Here is a 17,800-nt window from a genome sequence, read left to right as displayed (position 1 = left end):
TTTACTGTTATTGTTTTAATCTCTGCCCTTTTCCTCCACATTGCCTGGGATTACCCAAAGCTTTTTATTTTTTGGCTAGTAATTTGATATTCAGCTGAATTGGTCTTCAATTTATTTTCTTAACCTTGCAGTCTCCCTTTCATCTTATTCACCTTGTCTTATTGAATTATCACATCTATGAAATTATTATATAGACTAAAGTGCTCATGGGGAACTCTCTTCTCTTCCATGGTTATGTTTTTGTGCAAGCTAGGCTCTTCACCTATCTTGTCAGTTGTGTTGCTTCCTTTCATTTCTTTCCTCTTTGTAATATGTTTGCATGGTTACCACACCATGTTTTCATCTTGATCATGTTCAACATAGGGAGTTCAGTTCAGATTTTTTTGCACTGATATATTATAGATGAATTATTTTGACTCATTCTTTTTTCATCACTCTATTCATTGTATCTAGTTGTAGGTGTATCCTCCTTCACTGAGGAAATACCCTTGGTCTTTGGAATATTTTCCCCAATCTAGTGTAGAGTCCTAGAGTCTTCATTCCCACCAAAGAGAGCCAGCCTTGTTTATTTACTTCTTACCATTATCTCCCCAACAAGCACTTTTCCTCCTCACATCAGGAGTATCAGTAGAAATTCCTTTCCTCCTCACATCAGCAGTATCAGTAGAAATTTCCTACTCACATCAGGAGTATCAGTAGAAATTTTCAAGATTTTATTAAATCACCAGTACTATCTCTGGGAGACTTGGGCACATTTTGTGTCAGAATATTGTTGCTTCAGTTTTTGATAATTATAGCAGTAGGTTTTCCCCCTTTGTTTGCTTGGTTGGTGTTGATGTTTACCTTACACACTGGCCCTCATTATTGTTCATTTTTGCTAAGAGTTAGAGAATCGTGTGATCAGTTTTAGTACCCTCATTTTTAATCAGAAATCCATTGAAGGGTTTTAATCAGGGGAGACTCATGTTTTAAATCATGATGGCAGGCATATGGAGATTATTAGAAATGTTCATGAAATAATGAATGAATGAATGAACAGTAGAGGTACATAAATGAAAATGTGGGTGGAGTGGGAAGAGAAGACATAATGGGTGGGATGGGGGAAGAAATTGGTAACTTGACTTTGGAACTCTTTCCAGCTAGATGACATTCATTTAATCTGATCGCTACCTTTGGGTAGATAGTAATGATTTGCAGAAATATGAGTCTTAACCCACAGAGCCAGTTGTTAGAGAAGGGAAACAACTAGTAATATAAATGGAAGCTCATGGACCTAGTCACACTTTCATTTTGTTAGTTGTATGATAGACCAAGTTCTGGCTTTGAGCAGGGCCCTTGGTTATGCCTTGGCTCCTCTCTCCCCACCCCTCATCCTCTCCTGTCTGACTGTCAGCACATGGACCTTGATTGACAGATCCACTCTGCACAGAAAAGAGCCTTAGGTTCTAATAAATTGCTCCCATAGATTTGGTGCTATGAATCTGACAAGCCATAAAGAAATTAACTGGCTAGAAGTAGGCTTCCTTGAGTTGGAGAATCTTGTTCCATCTCATCCTCCTGGATATTATTTGAATTTACTTGATGGCCAGCAGGTTGTAAAAATGCAGCCTTCAGAGTAGGTAGTGAATTGATCGGAACTCTTTTCCTTGAAAGCGTCAGAAATCTAATTTGAACTAGCATAAACAAAGTAAAACATAAAAGAGAGACGCCCTAGTTTATGCACTGAAATGATGGGCTGAGCAGAGGAGAGATTGGCCTCTACATGATTTGGTCTATCAGGCAAACCAGGGTTCCCTCATCATCTCTCATTTCTGCTTCTCTCTGCGTTTAGCCTTGTTCTCTCCAGCTGACGGACTTCATGAGACTCCAGGAATCCAAGATCCTATATTCTTACAGTCTAGTGACCTGAGAGGAAGGGAAGCCCTTTCCCTCCAGATCTTGTGAGAAATCTGGAGGAAGATTCTGATTGGCTCGTATTGGTCATGTGTCCACCTGTGGGGTGAGATTGAGAGATAGTAAATTGGCAGCTCCCACCAGAAATAGATGTTCTCTAAGAAAGCAAGGGAGGAGGTGATAGTCTGAGCACATAAAATAACACATTTTCATTGAGGGGAGGAATTAAACCCTCCGTATGCTTTACAGGAACTAAATTCACCCCTGCCGAGCTGTCAGGGGATATGACCCTTCAATCATGTCCAGATATATGAGTGTCATTTGATACCTTTACATTGCTCTCCTTTGCCAAGCCCAGAAAATGGCACCTGTTGATTTTGTAATCTCAAATAAAAATGAACCCCAGGATGTTTCCAGATTCAGCTTAATTCCAACCAGTTGTCACTTCCTCAGCCCAGGAGCTGGTATGGAAGTAGGTATTAGGCATCTGTTGCTTTGTGTTATGGCTAATGCATGAGAGAGATGCTTTTCTAGAACCAAAGAGCCCTAGCTACACCACTGAGGATGAAGGAAGATTGCAGGGGACCAACTGGTTTTCGTTTGGACCATGATTAAGAGAAGGGTCACTTGCTCTAATGCTTTTAAAATCAGCTCCCCTCCAAAGCACTTGCGTTACGTATATGTCATCTTGCAGAAAGACTCAGCATTTGAGATTCAAGCCAAATGCTTTTTAGCCCACTTAAAAAAGACACTTCTGCCTTGGGCCCTACCGGCTGCAGGGGCTGACTGGGCTGGAAGCCAGCTTTGAGGCTGACCATCATAGCTCTTGCCATTTAATACGAAGGGAAGATTGGTGACGTGGTTTATATTAGTAGCAATGCTAACCATTTACTGGATACCTTACACATGGCCCAGGCACTTTTTTTAAAAGCCAAATTTCTCTCATTATTAAATAGTAAAATCTGACATTTTAAAAGGCACAATCGCTTATATTATTTTGCTATTGAAAAAGTTGGTATGTAGCATATTGTTCTCCCAGATTCATAGATTAAAAATCAATGTCTGAGAGAAAATGTAACAAAATTATAATTGGGAAGATAAGGAGTGACTAATTCGGTGACTTTAAGTTTCATGAGGGAAGAACACTGTTTTCTTGTTTTATTTAATTTTGTTTTTCTGTTTTCTGTCTAGTGTTAAACACAGTGCCTGGTGCATAGTAGGCACTCATCAGATATTTACTGAATGAATGAATAAGTGAATGAATATATGAAACCTTTTAGGAGGAAGAACTGACCAAACATTAAAATGAAAACTTTGGTAACACCAAGTGTAAATATGAGCTTCCTTACAATAACAGTTGATAACCTGAGAGGAAAATCTATCTAGTTTTCTTTATACCCTATTTTAACTAGAGTAGAAAATGGATGTCCCAAAGTCTCAGACAAATGAATTGTCCTTCCAACATGTCTATCTTACCAGAAGTTCCTAGACATTGTATGACCTCAACTTGCCAGTTTTCCAGCTGTAGTTTCTTAACTAAAGTGTTTCAAGATAAATTTGGTTAGTTTTTTGTCAAATGCATGACCCAAGTGACACTATGTAAAGAGTAACTTAGAATCCTCATGTCAGTTTTGGTATTTATAAAGTTGGACCAGTTACATAATTTGCGAGGACCAGTACAAACTGACAACGTGGGGCCCTTGTTCAAAAATTACTAAGAATTTCCAGACAGCAATACCAGAGCATCACACCAAATGTAGGTCCTTCTAAACTGGGGACCTGTGTGACTACCTAAGTGGCATGCCCATGAAACCAATTCTATACAGATTGCTTGTCTTTTGGCGACTCCTGAAGCATTGGTGTGTTCATGTTTGCAGCAAGAACGCATGGAAATTACAGGGTTATTTGATTATTTCAAACATGGAGATGAGAAGTAGGGAAAATGTAATGTATAGGTGGAACTAAAACCTAGGGCAGAGATTATGACAAAAAATTCCACATATGTAATTTGCTCCCATTCACTATTAAAATAATGTTCTTAGATCTTACAATATATTTTTAGCATTTTGCTTTTGAGTAACCTGAGAGTTATGATATCTAGGCAACTTAAAATGTCTTTGATAAGTTTCATTAGAATCATTCTAAGTGTAGTAATTACAGTCTTTGTAATATTGCCGTACTGTATGGCTTTATTTTCTAATATTAAACAACTCTACCGTTATGGACCAGCTGAAACTAAGCTTGAAGTTACTTTTCTTAGATTTGGTCTCATCTGATCGTACCTTATAAAAGTTTATTGAAGAAGACTGAAGCATATCCTATTGGCCCAGAACTGAAGAGAAATGAGTTTTTTTGGGCCTGTAGGCTAGTAATACTCAAGAAATGTTTCTTGCATAATGAATGCTAATGTGTCACAGGCAATTACCATAAGATGCTGATCAATGACAGTAATACTAAATGATGCCTCACCTTTTAACAACTGTGGTGAATACTTTAGAAGTATGTATTCTATTAATCTGAAAATTTATCACTAAAACATTTCAAAAATTCAAATAATGCACTGAATTTTGCCCTGATTCAAATTGAGTAATTTCATTAAAATAATGATTCACAAGATGATTTATATGCCATTAATTTTGGATTTATTGTGATGCTTGTTCTTTTGGTTTATTGAGATATAATTTACATATAGTAAAATACACCCTTCTTTGGTGTACAGTTCAATGAATTTTGACAAACTTACATAGTCATGTAATTGCCTCTACAATTAAGATAGAGAACATCTCCATCATCCCAAAAGTTTCCTTCAACTCCCTTTGTAGATAATTCCTTCTCTCCACTCCAGTCCCTACACACCACTGATATGATTTCTGTCCTTCTAGTTTTGCGTTTTATAGAATGTCATATAAAATAAATGATTTGTATTATTTAAATTATTTTGAGTTTGTCTTCTTTACTTATTATGCTTTCCTTGTTCCAGCAGTATTTGGTAATTATCTTGTTTTTAAAGCCCATCTAATAAGTATGTAGTGGTATCTCATTGTGGTTTTGGTATTAATTTCCCTAATAACGAATGTTATTAAGCATTTTTTTCGTGTATTTGCTCCATGTATCTTCTTTGGTAAAGTATCTTGTTCAAATCTTTTCCTTGATAAATGGAATATTTATAAATGGAATGGAATATTTATAAATGGAATATTTCCTGCCATATCAATAAACAAAGGATGTCATAGTCACCAATGATTGCAGCCCTCCAATGTGAGCTGGTGAGTCCTGAGGAAACTCAGGGCTGAAAAGAATACCTGCCACCTAGCAGCCATCAGACTGCAGCTGCTCCCTGCGGCGAGCCCTGCAGCAACTCAGGGTGTGAAAATACAGGCCCCAGATAGCTAAGGTGCATATCAAAGGAATGATTTCAGTGAGCCCAGACTCTTGCATCTTCCCATACATAGAAAAGCACTAAATTCCTTAACTTGAGATATCTGGTTTTCTTTATTTAACAATATCTTTTTTTATTTTTTGACAACTGATTATCAGTTTATTAAAAATGTTGATTTAAGCATCTGCAATGGTGAATTCAACCTCGACTCCTGGCTCCATACTGATAGAAGTGATCTGCTTGACAATCTCAGAGGACTGTGCAGGTCAATAAGTCGCTTGTGGATCCTCATCTGGAAACGATCCCAAGTCTTAGAACCTTCACCACAAGGAGTTTTCCTTGTAGTTATTCTCAGAGTCTTGATAGGCATCCGAACCCGTCCTTTCACCTTGAGATTCTTTTCCTTTGCGCCTCTGATGAGGTCAGCACATACCTTCTCCAAAGACTTCACGTTGCGGCTGATGAGGGTGATTCTAATCAGGTGAATCGCCACCTCGGGCTCTACGGGAGTCTTTCCAGTATCTGTAAAAGCCATGGCTGTGATGCGGCTTCCTGACCGACTTGTTCCTCAGCAAGGGCGAACAGCGGTGAGTCAGGGGCAGGGGCGGGTGGCCCGAGGCTCCGCTGCAGCCGCGACCGCGTCTTCCTCCAAGAGCTAACAATAATCTTTTGACTTCCGACTACCTTGCTCTTTGCTGCAAAACTCCTATATATCCTGGCTCCTCCCCTCGCCTCCTCAGAGCAGTTTCTCAGAGTTATCTGAAACGCTGTCTCCCAGGCTGCAGTCCTCATTTTGCCCCCAATGAAACTTAACTTGCAACTCTCATGTTGTGCATTTTCTTTAAGTCAACATCCTGTTACTTTCTTTTTATTTATTTATTAAAAGTATTTTTTGAGTTTAAAATTTTTTTCCAGCTTTATTGAGAAGTTTAAGGTGTACAACATAAATAAATAATTGATATATAGCATTATATAAGTTTAAGGTATACAACATAATGATTTGATATACGTACGTGTTGCAAAATGATCACCACAATAAGTTTAATTACCATTCATTATCTCACACAGTTACAAAATTTTTTTTCCTATGATGAGAACTTTCAAGATCTACTTGCTTAGCAACTTTCAAATGTACAATACAGTACTGTTAGCGATAGTCATCACACTGTACATAACCTCATAACTGGAAGTTCGTACCTTTTGATCGCCTTCACTCAATTCTCCCACTCCCCACTCCTTGCCTCTGTTTTCTTTATTTCTGTGAAAAATGATATTGGAGTCTTGTTAGGGCTTGCATTGAATCTATAGGTGGCTTCAGGTTGTATGAACATTTTAACAATATCAATTGTTTCAATACATGAATATAGGATATCTTTTATTTGTGTCTTCAATTTCTTTCATTAACATCTTATAGTTATTAATGTAGAGATCTTTCACCTCCTTAGTTAAATTTATTCCTAGGTATTTTATTGTTTTTGATGCTATTGGGAATTTTAAAAATTTCTTTTTTAGCTAATTCATTGCTAATGTATAGAAACACACCTGATTTTTGTATGTTGATTTTGCATCTTGCAACTTTACTAAATTCATTTATTAGTTTTAACAGTTTTCTTTTTGTAACGTCTTTAGGATTTTCTACATGTAAAATCATGTCATCTGAAAATAGAGATAATTCTGCTTATTTCCAATTCTGATGCTCTTTATTTTATTTTATTTTTTGCCTGATTTTTCTGGCTAGGACTTCCAGTACTTGTTGAATAGGAGTGGTGAGAGTGGGTAACCTTGTCTTCTTCCCAATCTTAGAGGAAAAGGTTTCAACCTTCACCAACTCTGTGTTAGTTGTGGACATGTCATATATGGCCTTTATTATGTCGATGCATGTTTCTTCTATATCAATTTGTTGAGAGAATTTTTCTTTTTTATCATGAGCAGATGTTGAATTTTGTCAAATGCTTTTTCTGAAACTATTGAGATGATCTTATGATTTTTATCTTTCATTTGATTAATGTGATGTATTACATTTATTGATTTGTGTATCTTGAACCATTCCTGCATCTCAAGGATCAATCCCTCTTAATCATGGTATATGATCTTTTTAATGTGCTATTGAATTTGGTTAACTGGTATTTTGTTGAGAATTTTTGCATCTATATTCATCAGGGATATTGGCTGTCATTTCCTTTTCTTGTAGTATTCTTGTCTGGTTTTGGCATCAGGGTGATGGTGGCTTCATAGAATGACTTTGGGAATGTTGCCTCCTCTTCAGTTTTTTGGCAGAGTCTGAGAAGAATTGACATTAATTCTTCTGTAAATGTTTGGTAGAATTCACCAGTGAAACCATCTTGCCCTGGGCTTTTTCTTTTGTGAGGTTTTTCATTGCTATTTCACTCTCCTTACTCATTATTGGTCTGTTTGAATTTTCTATTCCTTCATGATTCAGTCTTGGCATATTGTACATTTCCAGGAATTTAGGCATTTCTTCTAGGTTGTCCAGTTTGTTGGCATATAGTTTTTCATAGTAGTCTCTCATGATCCTTTGTATTTCTGTGGTATCAGTTATAATTTTATTTATCTTTCATTTATTATTTTATTTATTTTGGTCCTCTCTCTTTTTTTCTTGCTTAGTCTAGCTAAAGGTTTGTTTATTTTTTTATCTTTCCAAAGAGCCAACTCTTGGTTTTGTTTTCCTTTTCTATTGTTTTCACATTCTCTATCTTTTTATTTCTGCTCTAATCTTTATTATTTCCTTCCTTCTGCTAACTTTGGGCTTAGTTGGTTCTTCTATTTCTAGTACCTTGAGGTGTAAAGTTAGCCTGTTTATTTGAGAACTCTCTTTTTTCTTAATGTATGTGTTTATCACTATAAATGTTCTTATTTCTGCTTTTGCTTCATCCAGTAAGTTTTGGTATATTGTGTTTCCATTTTTTTAAGTCTCAAGATGCTTTAAAATTTTTCCTTTTAATTTCTTCCTTGAGCTATTGGCTTTTTAAGAGTGTGTTAATTTCCATATTTTGTGATTTTTCCAGTTTTCCTCCTGTTATTGATTTCTAGGTTCATATTACTGTGGTCAGAAAAGATACTTGGTATGATTTCAGTATTCTTAAATTTGCTAAGATTTGATTGTGGCCTACCATGATTTATTCTAGAAAATATTCCACATATGCTTGAGAAGAATGTGTATTCTGCTGTTTGTAAGGTGGAATGTTCTGGATAGGTCCATTTGGTCTATAGCATTGCTCAAATATACTGTTTCCTTATTGATTCTCCATCAGGATAATATATCCATTGTTGAGAGTGGGGTATTAAGGTCCCCAACTATTATTGTATTGCTGTTTATGTCTTCTTTTAGGTCTGTTTAATATTTGCTTTATATATTTAGGTGCTCCAATGTTGAGTGCTTAAATATTTAAAATTGTCATATATTCTTAATAAATTGGCCCCTTTTTCATTATATAATGATCTTCTTTGTCTCTTTTCACCATTTTTAGCTTAAAGTCTATTTTGTCTAATGTGAATATAGCTACCCCTGCTTTCTTTTGGTTACCATTTGCTTGAAATATCATTTCAATCCCTTCACTCTCATGGTGTGTGTCTTAAAGCTAAAGTGTATCTTCAGTAGGAAACATATTGTTGGTTTTTAAAAAAAATTTATTCATCCATTCTATGTCTTTTGATGGCATAATTTAGTCCATTTACATTTAAAGTAACAATTGATAGCTAAGGATTTACTATTGTCATTTTGTTAATTGTTTTCTGAATGTTTTGTAGATCCTTTGTTCCTTGCTTCCTATTTGCTCTCTTCTTTTGTGATTTGATGATACCTTGTAGCAGTATGCTTTGAAACCTTTATCATAATCTTTTGTGTAACTACTATAGGTTTTTCCTTTGTGGTGCTATGAGGCTCACATAAAATATATAACATCCTATTTTAAGCTGATAACAACTTAACTTTAGTAGCATTTCTAAACTTTACATTTTTCTTTCCCCACCCTACTCACATTTTAGGTTAGTGTAGTTACAGTTTACACATTTTTATTTTGCATATCCAATGCAAAATTATTGCAGTTATGGTTACTTTTACATTTGTTTTTCTAACTCTTCAACTAGAGTTGCAAGTGAATTATGCACCACCATCATAGTATTAGAGAATCTGACTTTGAGTATATATTTACTATTACCAGTGAGTTTTACACCTGCATTCATATATTTTTATGTTAATTAGTATCCTTTTATGTTTGCCTGAAGAACTCCTTTTAGCATTTCTTTTGAGGCAGGTCTAGTGGTGATAAATTCCCTCAGCTTTTGTCTGTTTGGAAAAGTCTTTATCTCTCCTTAATTTCTGAAGGATAGCTTTGCCAGGTATTGTATTCTTGGATGACAGTTTTTTATTTCAATATTTTGAATATATCCTTTCATTCTCTCCTGACCTGAAAATTTTCTGCTGAGAAATCCACACAGTCTTATTTGGGTTGGGGGGGTGGGGATTGGTGTGTGGAATTTCTCTTGTATGTGACATGTCACTTTTCTCTTATACTTTCATATTTCTCTCTTTGTCTTTGACCTTTGACAATTTAATGTGTCTTCCTGTAGCCATTTTCAAGTTCAACCTATTTGGGGTTCTCTGGACCTCATGAATCTGGATGTCTGTTACTCTCCCCAGGTTTGGAAAGTTTTCAGCCATTATTGATTTAAATATCTTTTTTGGTCCCTTTCTCTTACTCTTGTCCTTCTGGGATTCCCAAAATATGTATATTGTTTTCCTGATAGTGTTCCACAAGTCTCATAGGCTTGCATCACTCTTTTTCATTCTTTTTTCTCCTCTGACTGGATAATTTCAAATGATCTCTCTTCTAGTTCTCTGATTATTTCTTCTGCTTGGTCAATCTATTGTTGAAGCTCTCTATTCAAGTCTTCAAGTCAGTCATTGTATTTTTCAGCTCTTGTAGTTCACTAAACTTCTTAAGAGGATTTTTTGAATTCTTTATCAGACAGTTTATAGATCTTCATTTCTTTAGGGTCTGTTATTGGTGCTTTATTAGTTTCTTTTGGTGGTGTCATGTTTACCTGATTCTTTGTCATCCTTGATTCCTTGCATTGGTATCTGGGCATTTGGGTAAGTGCACCCCTCCTCCAGACCTTACAGGTTCACTTTGGCAGAGACAATCCTTCACTAGTCAGTTCTGCTTGGGGTTCTGGACTGGTCAGCTGGCAGTGTCTTTGGGTAGATGGGGCTTGCTATTGGTGGGGGGTGTCTCTATTTGGTGAGGTCACTGCCCACGCACTAAAGTCCAGGGAAGTGCTGCTGGCTGGGAATAGCTGGATAGGACTACTTTCTTAGTTCTCTGTCTTAGCTAGGCTATATGATGGACTCCATCGTTACACGGATTCTCTGGTTGGGCTTCCTAGTCAGGTAGGACTGGATGCTATACTTGGCAGTTGGGCAGGGCTATGAACTTGCTTTCCTGTGCAAGCAGGGCTGTAGAATATATTCCACGGATATTACTGCTCAATGGCTGGGGACCTGAATCTGACAGGGCTGCCCACCAAACTTCCTGGCAAGATGGGACCACTGGCTCAGCTCCGCCAATGGGTAGGGCCATTGGCTGGGCTCTCTGCTCAAGTGACAATGTTGGTGAGGCTATAGAGGGCTATACAGCCTCCAGGTGCTCTGGTTAGGATTTGTGGCCAGGTGGGACTGGAGGATATATTTAGCCCTAGGCAGAGCTTCAGATTTGTTTCCCAGCTCGAGTGGAGCCATGTAACAGATTCCATGGCTGGCATGGCTCACTGGCTGGGGAACAGAATCAGGCAGAACTGTTCACTGGTCAGATAGGGCCAACAGCTAAGCTCTGCAGATGGGAAGAGCTTCTGGCTGGGCTCTCTGCTTGGGTGACTCTGCAGCTGGTTATAGGGTGCAGCCTCCTGGGTACCTGGTAAGGCTTCCTTATTGGGTGAGACTGAGAGCTATATTTAAAAGTAGGTAGGGCCATGAACCTAATTCTCTGCCTGGGCGGGGCAACAGAACATGCTCCAAGCCCAGCATGGCTTGCTGGCCAGGAACCCAAATCATGCAGAACTGTGCACTGAGCTCCCTGGCCAGACAGGGCCACCAGCTGAGCTCTGCAGACAGGCAGAACCACTGGCTGGGCTCTCTGCTCAAGTGCTTCTGGGCTACATTGCTTCCCAAGTTCCCCCCCCAAGGTTTCCTGGTCAGTCAGGGTGAAGTCTGCACCTAGGGATGTGTGGGGCTATGAATTAGCTTCCTTGCCTGGGTGGTGTGGCAGCATAGGCTCCAAGCCCAGATAGGCTCATTGTTTTGGATCCTGAATCAGACAGAACTGCACACCAATTTTCCTGGCCAAATGGGACCACTGGCTTGGCTCTGTAGATGAGCAGTTGGCTGGGATCTCTAATTGGGCACTGCTGTGAGAAGGAACTTGATCTACCAAGATCTGAGCCCTGGTTGCTGTAAGCCCTGCCCTCTAGTTCATCACAGTCTGATCTCCAGTGGTGAAGCCCTGCAGATTTCCCCTGTGATTCCTGTGAAATGACACCCAAATGGGTCCTGGGAAAGGACCCACAACACATGGGGAGATGAATGTCCATCTTGGGCTCTCCTTTTCCCACTGGAGAAACCTTAGGCCTGGGGGGGTCCTGTCAGTGAGTGCTATTCTGGCCTGGGTGAGGGGCAATGCAGTCAGAGTGTAGCTGCTCCTCCTACCCTTCTCAGTCTCTGTGGTCCAAAAGGGTGCTTCAGCCTTACTTCCATGGTCTGGGAGTTTTACAGTGGTGTCTTGTCTATGGACAGTTGCTAGTTGGTCTTCTTATGAGGGAGACTGAAGTTGGGAATAATCTGTGTTGCCATCTTGATAATGTTACTCCTTTTTTAAAGAAATGGGACTGTTTTCTTCTTATTGAATTTTCTTATTAAGAATTCTTATATATTATTATTAGTCCTTTATCAGACATATGTTTTGCAAATATTTTCTCCTAGTTTATGTCATTTTTTTTCATTTTCTTAACTTTATCTTTCAAAGAGAAGATGTTTTTGTTGGTGGTAATGTTAAGTTGGTGCAGCCACTGTGGAGAACAGTATGGATGTTGCTTTAAAAACTAAAAATAGAGCTACCATATGATCCAGCAATCCCACTCCTGGGTATATATCCAGAAAAGATGAAAACTCTATTTAGAAAAGGTACATGCACCCCAATGTTCATAGCAGCGCTCTTTACAATAGCCAAGACATGGAAGCAACCTAAATGTCCATTGACAGATGAATGAATAAAGAAGATGTGTGTGTGTGTATATATATATATATATATATATATATATATATATATATATATATATATATATATATACAAACACACACACACACACATTCATACATAATGGAATATTATGCAGTCATAAAAAAGAATGAAATAATGCCATTTGCAGCAACATGGATGGACCTAGAGATTATCATACTAAGTGAAGTATGTCAGGCAAAGACAAATATCATATGATATCAATTATTTGTGGAATCCCCAAAAAATGATACAAATGAACTTATTTACAAAACTGAAATAGACTCACAGACATAGAAAACAATCTTATGGTTACCAACGGGGAAAAGGGTGGCGTGGGGTGGGATAAATTAGGAGTTTGGGAGTAACATATACACACTATTATGTATAAAATAGGTAAAAAACAAGGACCTACTGTATAGAACAGGGAAATATATTCAGTATCTTCTAGTAACCTGTAATGGAAAAGAATCTGAAAAAGAATTTATATATGTATGTATGTGTGTATATATATATATATACACACACACATACATATATAAATGTATATATATATATATATATATATATAGACTCTCCTTAGCTGTACACCTGAAGCTACACAAATTGTAAATCAAATATAGGTCAATAAAAAAATTAAAAAAAACACAGAGTAGATGTTTTTAATTTTGATGAAAGCCAATTTATTAGTTTTTTTCTTCTTTTATGATTCTTGGTTTTATTTTTATTTTTGGTTCTATGTAAGAAATCTTACATAAACCAAGGTCATAAATATTTTCCCTATGTTATCTCCTAGAAGTTGTATAGTCTCATGTTTTACACTTAAGCCTATGAATTTTTTTTTTAAACATCTTTATTGGAGTATAATTGCTTTACAATGGTGTGTTAGTTTCTGCTTTATAACAAAGTGAATCAGTTATACATATACATATGTTCCCATATCTCTTCCTTCTTGCATCTCCCTCCCTCCCACCCCCTATGAATTTTTAAAGTTAATTTTTGTACATGGAGCAAAGTATGGGTCAAAGTTTATTTCTTTGCACTTGGATATCCGATTGTGCCAGGGCTGTTTGTTGAAGAGAGTGTTGGTTATCTACCAACACTTTGTAAAAACCAGTTGTCCATATATGTATGGGTCTATAGCTGGACTCTCTATTTTGTTCCATTGACCTATGTGTTCATCTTTTTTTTTTTTAACATCTTTATTGGAGTATAATTGCTTTACAATGGTGTGTTAGTTTGTGCTTTATAACAAAGTGAATCAGCTATACATATATATATATCCCCATATCCCCTCCCTCTTACGTCTCCCTCCTACCCTCCCTATTCCACCCCTCTAGGTGGTCACAGAGCACCGAGCTGATCTCCCTGTGCTATGTGGCTGCTTCCCACTAGCTATCTATTTTACATTTGGTAGTGTATATATGTCCATGCCACTCTCACTTCGTCCCAGCTTACCCTTCCTCCTCCCCATGTCCTCAAGTCCATTCTCTACATCTGCATCTTTTTTCCTGTCCTGCCCCTAGGTTCTTCAGAACCTTTTTGGGTTTTTTTAGATTCCATATATATGTGTTAGCATACGGTATTTGTTTTTCACTTTCTGACTTACTTCACTCTGTATGACAGTCTCTAGGTCCATCCACCTCACTACAAATAACTCAACTTCAGTTCTTTTTATGGCTGAGTAATATTCCATTGTATATATGTGCCACATCTTCTTTATTATGTGTTTATCTTTTCACAAATATCATGATATCTTGGCTATTGTACCTTTATAGTAAGTCTTGAAATTAGGTCCTACAAGTCTCCCAACTTTGTTCTTCTTTTCCAAAATTATTTTGGCTGTACTAGGTCCTTTTGCTTTTCCTGACACATGTTTTTTTGGAATTAGTTTTGATTTCTAAAACATTCTGTTGGGATTTTGATTAGGATTGCTGAAATTCTTATTAGTTAGAGAAATTGTGTTGCCTCTCTTAAGAGACATTTTTGCAACTATTCCCTAGTGTTTGCTTCTTTTTCCCATTTATATTTACCCCTATACCCTGAAGCTAAAGCACAGTTGAGCCAGAATGACATTCAGCCTACAAAAGTAGCATGAAGGTCTTGCTATTGGGATTGTGGTCTCAGGACTCAGGCTGCCTTTAAATGTGGGGGAGTTAGTGCTGAATAGTAATTCTGGAGGCAGCCAGAGGTGGGAATATGCAGGAGGGAAACCAACTTTGTGTTGTTTCTTTGAGCCTTGAGTAGATTGGAGCTAACTTCTTTGGCTTGTGCTACACTCCTCAGAGGAAAAGCATGACTGAAATGTGAGAAAGAGTACTAGTTTCTTTGATTATTTTAAAGTCTTCTCTTCTCCTTGTTTGTTGCTATTTTGGAAATCTCACTCATTCATCATTTACTCCATTTGTCTCTTATTCTATCCCCTTTATCTTTTCCTTCCCTCACTCCAAATTCTTCCTTAAATTTCTGATGCTTGTTAAAAAGATGATCCTCCAGAGATTAGTAATGTAAAGTAAACATATTTTGGTAGAAGTTTTGAGATAAAAAATTAAGCATAAAATTAATCAAAGTTATTGGGATGTGCTGATTATGATTAATTGTTGGATAAAATGTTCTGACAACCTAGGAATGTTTCCCCTGGTTTGACTCCAGTGTTAATCCACAACTTCATCCCCAAATAACAGTGTCTCCGTAGTGCATCTTTTACAACTTAGTGGAATTACTGAGTTTCAGATTTTCTTTCTTCTTCATGCCTGGCAGCCATGGACCAATTAATCTGAAAATATGAACATTTGAGGAGGATATTTTTCAGTGACTCAGCAAGGCAACAGATGGTAAAATGTTTAATGTTTATTTCAAATCCATTTCCATATTGGATTCACATCCAGGAGTGCTTAAAAACATTTTTATTTGGATAGAGACTGTTGTTCACTGTCAGACAACAATCTCTGTTGAAAAAACCATCATTTGAATTACAACTTATTTGACAAGTATGAGGCAGACATTGCAGCTTCAATGATTATGAATGTGGCACTCTATCTTTCCTACCTCACACTGTATTTTACTTACCATGGATATATTTACAAATGTTGGTTTTTAATAGCATTCATTAGTTCATGTATTTGTTCATTCATTAATTTACAAAACTTGTATTGAGCACTTACTATATTATATGGGTATTTATCTACAGATGAAAAAACACAATAAAATGGTCTATAATCAGGGACTCTAAAGTCTATTGGGTTTAGTAGCTTCATCAATAAGATTTAATTCTATTAAAACATTTATTTTGCTAGATAACCCTGCTTTTGTTTTGTTGGGCATACCTTTCATTCTAGAGTGTCTTGAAGATTGTTTAGGGAAGCTGGTTTGGTGACTAACTGCCAGAGACAGATGTACCTAGAAGGGTATAAAACTTATATTTGAGTCCCTCTTGCTTGCACAGACCACTTCCAGGGCTCTGAGAGGGGACCTATAAGTGTGTTTATATGGTCATAGTTTTTGTAAAATTTGCAAAGGTAAGATATTTTAACTGCAATTGGTTAAGACGACTGCCTCTTTCCATTCTGAATTTCCCTCTGTCCTTCTTCTCACACTAGATGGTAATGGAGGGGCAATGGGCATTTTTTGGGATCCAGCTAAGCAGAAGTTGAGTTAAGGTTCACTTAGTTGGGGTTTTGTAAGATATGTTTATGGTTTGTAATCTATTCCATGAACAGTTTTCTAGCTGTCCCATGTAGGAATAACATAGAAATACTGCTCACTGAAATGATTCCCCCAGTGTTTTAACTTGAACCTGCAAGAAGAAAGTCATAGTGCCCAGCACTGCCTAACATGTTAGGCGGAGGAGGAGCAGTTTAAAATGTGAACAGCTAGAAGCTAGGGTGGAAAATTCTTTCACACTGTAGATGTGCAAAATCGTAAACCATAAATTTAATTCTCATCAATGCTTAAACAAAATGGAAGTTTTCTTTCTTGATGAAATTATATTCCTAAATGCAGTACCTGCAATTGTAAAAGCACTATACAACCTCTTCTTTTTATTAATGAGAACTACATGAAATAGAATTCATCAGAATTTCTATATTTGTAGGGCACAAGCTGAAGCTGTACTATAGACAACATTTATGTAGCATTGTATGTGCTATGCATTCTAGCATATTGAGTAGCATCTTAGCATATCATTACCAGTAATAGTTATTAAGCCCAAATAAACTATATTAAGCTATCAAGTATGAAAAATAAATTTTGAACTATTATTCTAGTGGAATTTAAATTTTTTCTGAATTAAAAAAGTTTTATATAGAAAATAATATTACAATATTTTTGTCATATGAAGAGACAATCAAACTAACAGCCAAAAGATGTAGGACAAAAAGTATTGTACAGATGTGTCCAGCTCCATTTTTCTTTCTCAAGATTGCTTTGGCTATTCAGGGTCTTCTGTGTTTCCATACAAATTGTGAAAATTTTTGTTCTAGTTCTGTGAAAAATGCCATTGGTAGTTTGATAGAGATTGCGTTAAATCTGTAGATTGCTTTGGGTAGTAGAGTCCTTTTCACAATGTTGATTCTTCCAATCCAAGAACATGGTATATCTCTCCATCTGTTTGTATCATCTTTAATTTCTTTCATCAGTGTCTTATAGTTTTCTGCATACAGGTCTTTTGTCTCCTTAGGTAGGTTTATTCCTAGGTATTTTATTCTTTTTGTTGCAATGGTACATGGGAGTGTTTCCTTAATTTCTCGTTCAGATTTTTCATCATTAGTGTATAGGAATGCAAGAGATTTCTGGGCATTAATTTTGTATCCTGCTACTTTACCAAATCCATTGATTAGATCTAGTAGTTTTCTGGTAGCATCTTTAGTATTCTCTATGTATAGTATCATGTCATCTGCAAACAGTGACAGCTTTGCTTCTTCTTTTCTGATTTGGCTTCCTTTTATTTCTTTTTCTTCTCTGATTGCTGTGGCTAAAACTTCCAAAACTATGTTGAATAATAATGGTGAGAGTGCGCAACCTTGTCTTGTTCCTGATCTTAGAGGAAATGGTTTCAGTTTTTCACATTGAGAACGATGTTAGCTGTAGGTTTGTCATATATGGCCTTTATTATGTTGAGGTAAGTTCCCTCTATGCCTGCTTTCTGGAGGGTCAATTTCTTAGTTAATAAAAATATTATGTTGAATTTCTGGATTTTGTGATTTTTCCTAGCTTTGTAAATTTGTAGCTTGTTGTAATT

At 36.8% G+C, this 17,800-nt stretch overlaps 1 pseudogene across 1 annotated transcript; it reads right to left on the bottom strand.

Moving 5' to 3' along the window:
* Nucleotides 1–683: 683 nt before the first annotated feature.
* LOC309615144 (small ribosomal subunit protein uS10 pseudogene) lies at nucleotides 684–13,033 on the bottom strand (annotated as a pseudogene). The gene has a single exon. The product of its transcript is annotated as a small ribosomal subunit protein uS10 pseudogene (transcript).
* Nucleotides 13,034–17,800: the final 4,767 nt, after the last annotated feature.

This window comes from Balaenoptera borealis (assembly GCF_965194805.1).
Source record: "Balaenoptera borealis genome assembly, chromosome: 17".
NCBI classification, from domain to species: Eukaryota; Metazoa; Chordata; class Mammalia; order Artiodactyla; family Balaenopteridae; genus Balaenoptera; species Balaenoptera borealis.
Note: the sequence above shows the minus strand (reverse complement) of the source record. Positions and strands in the feature narration are given on the sequence as shown.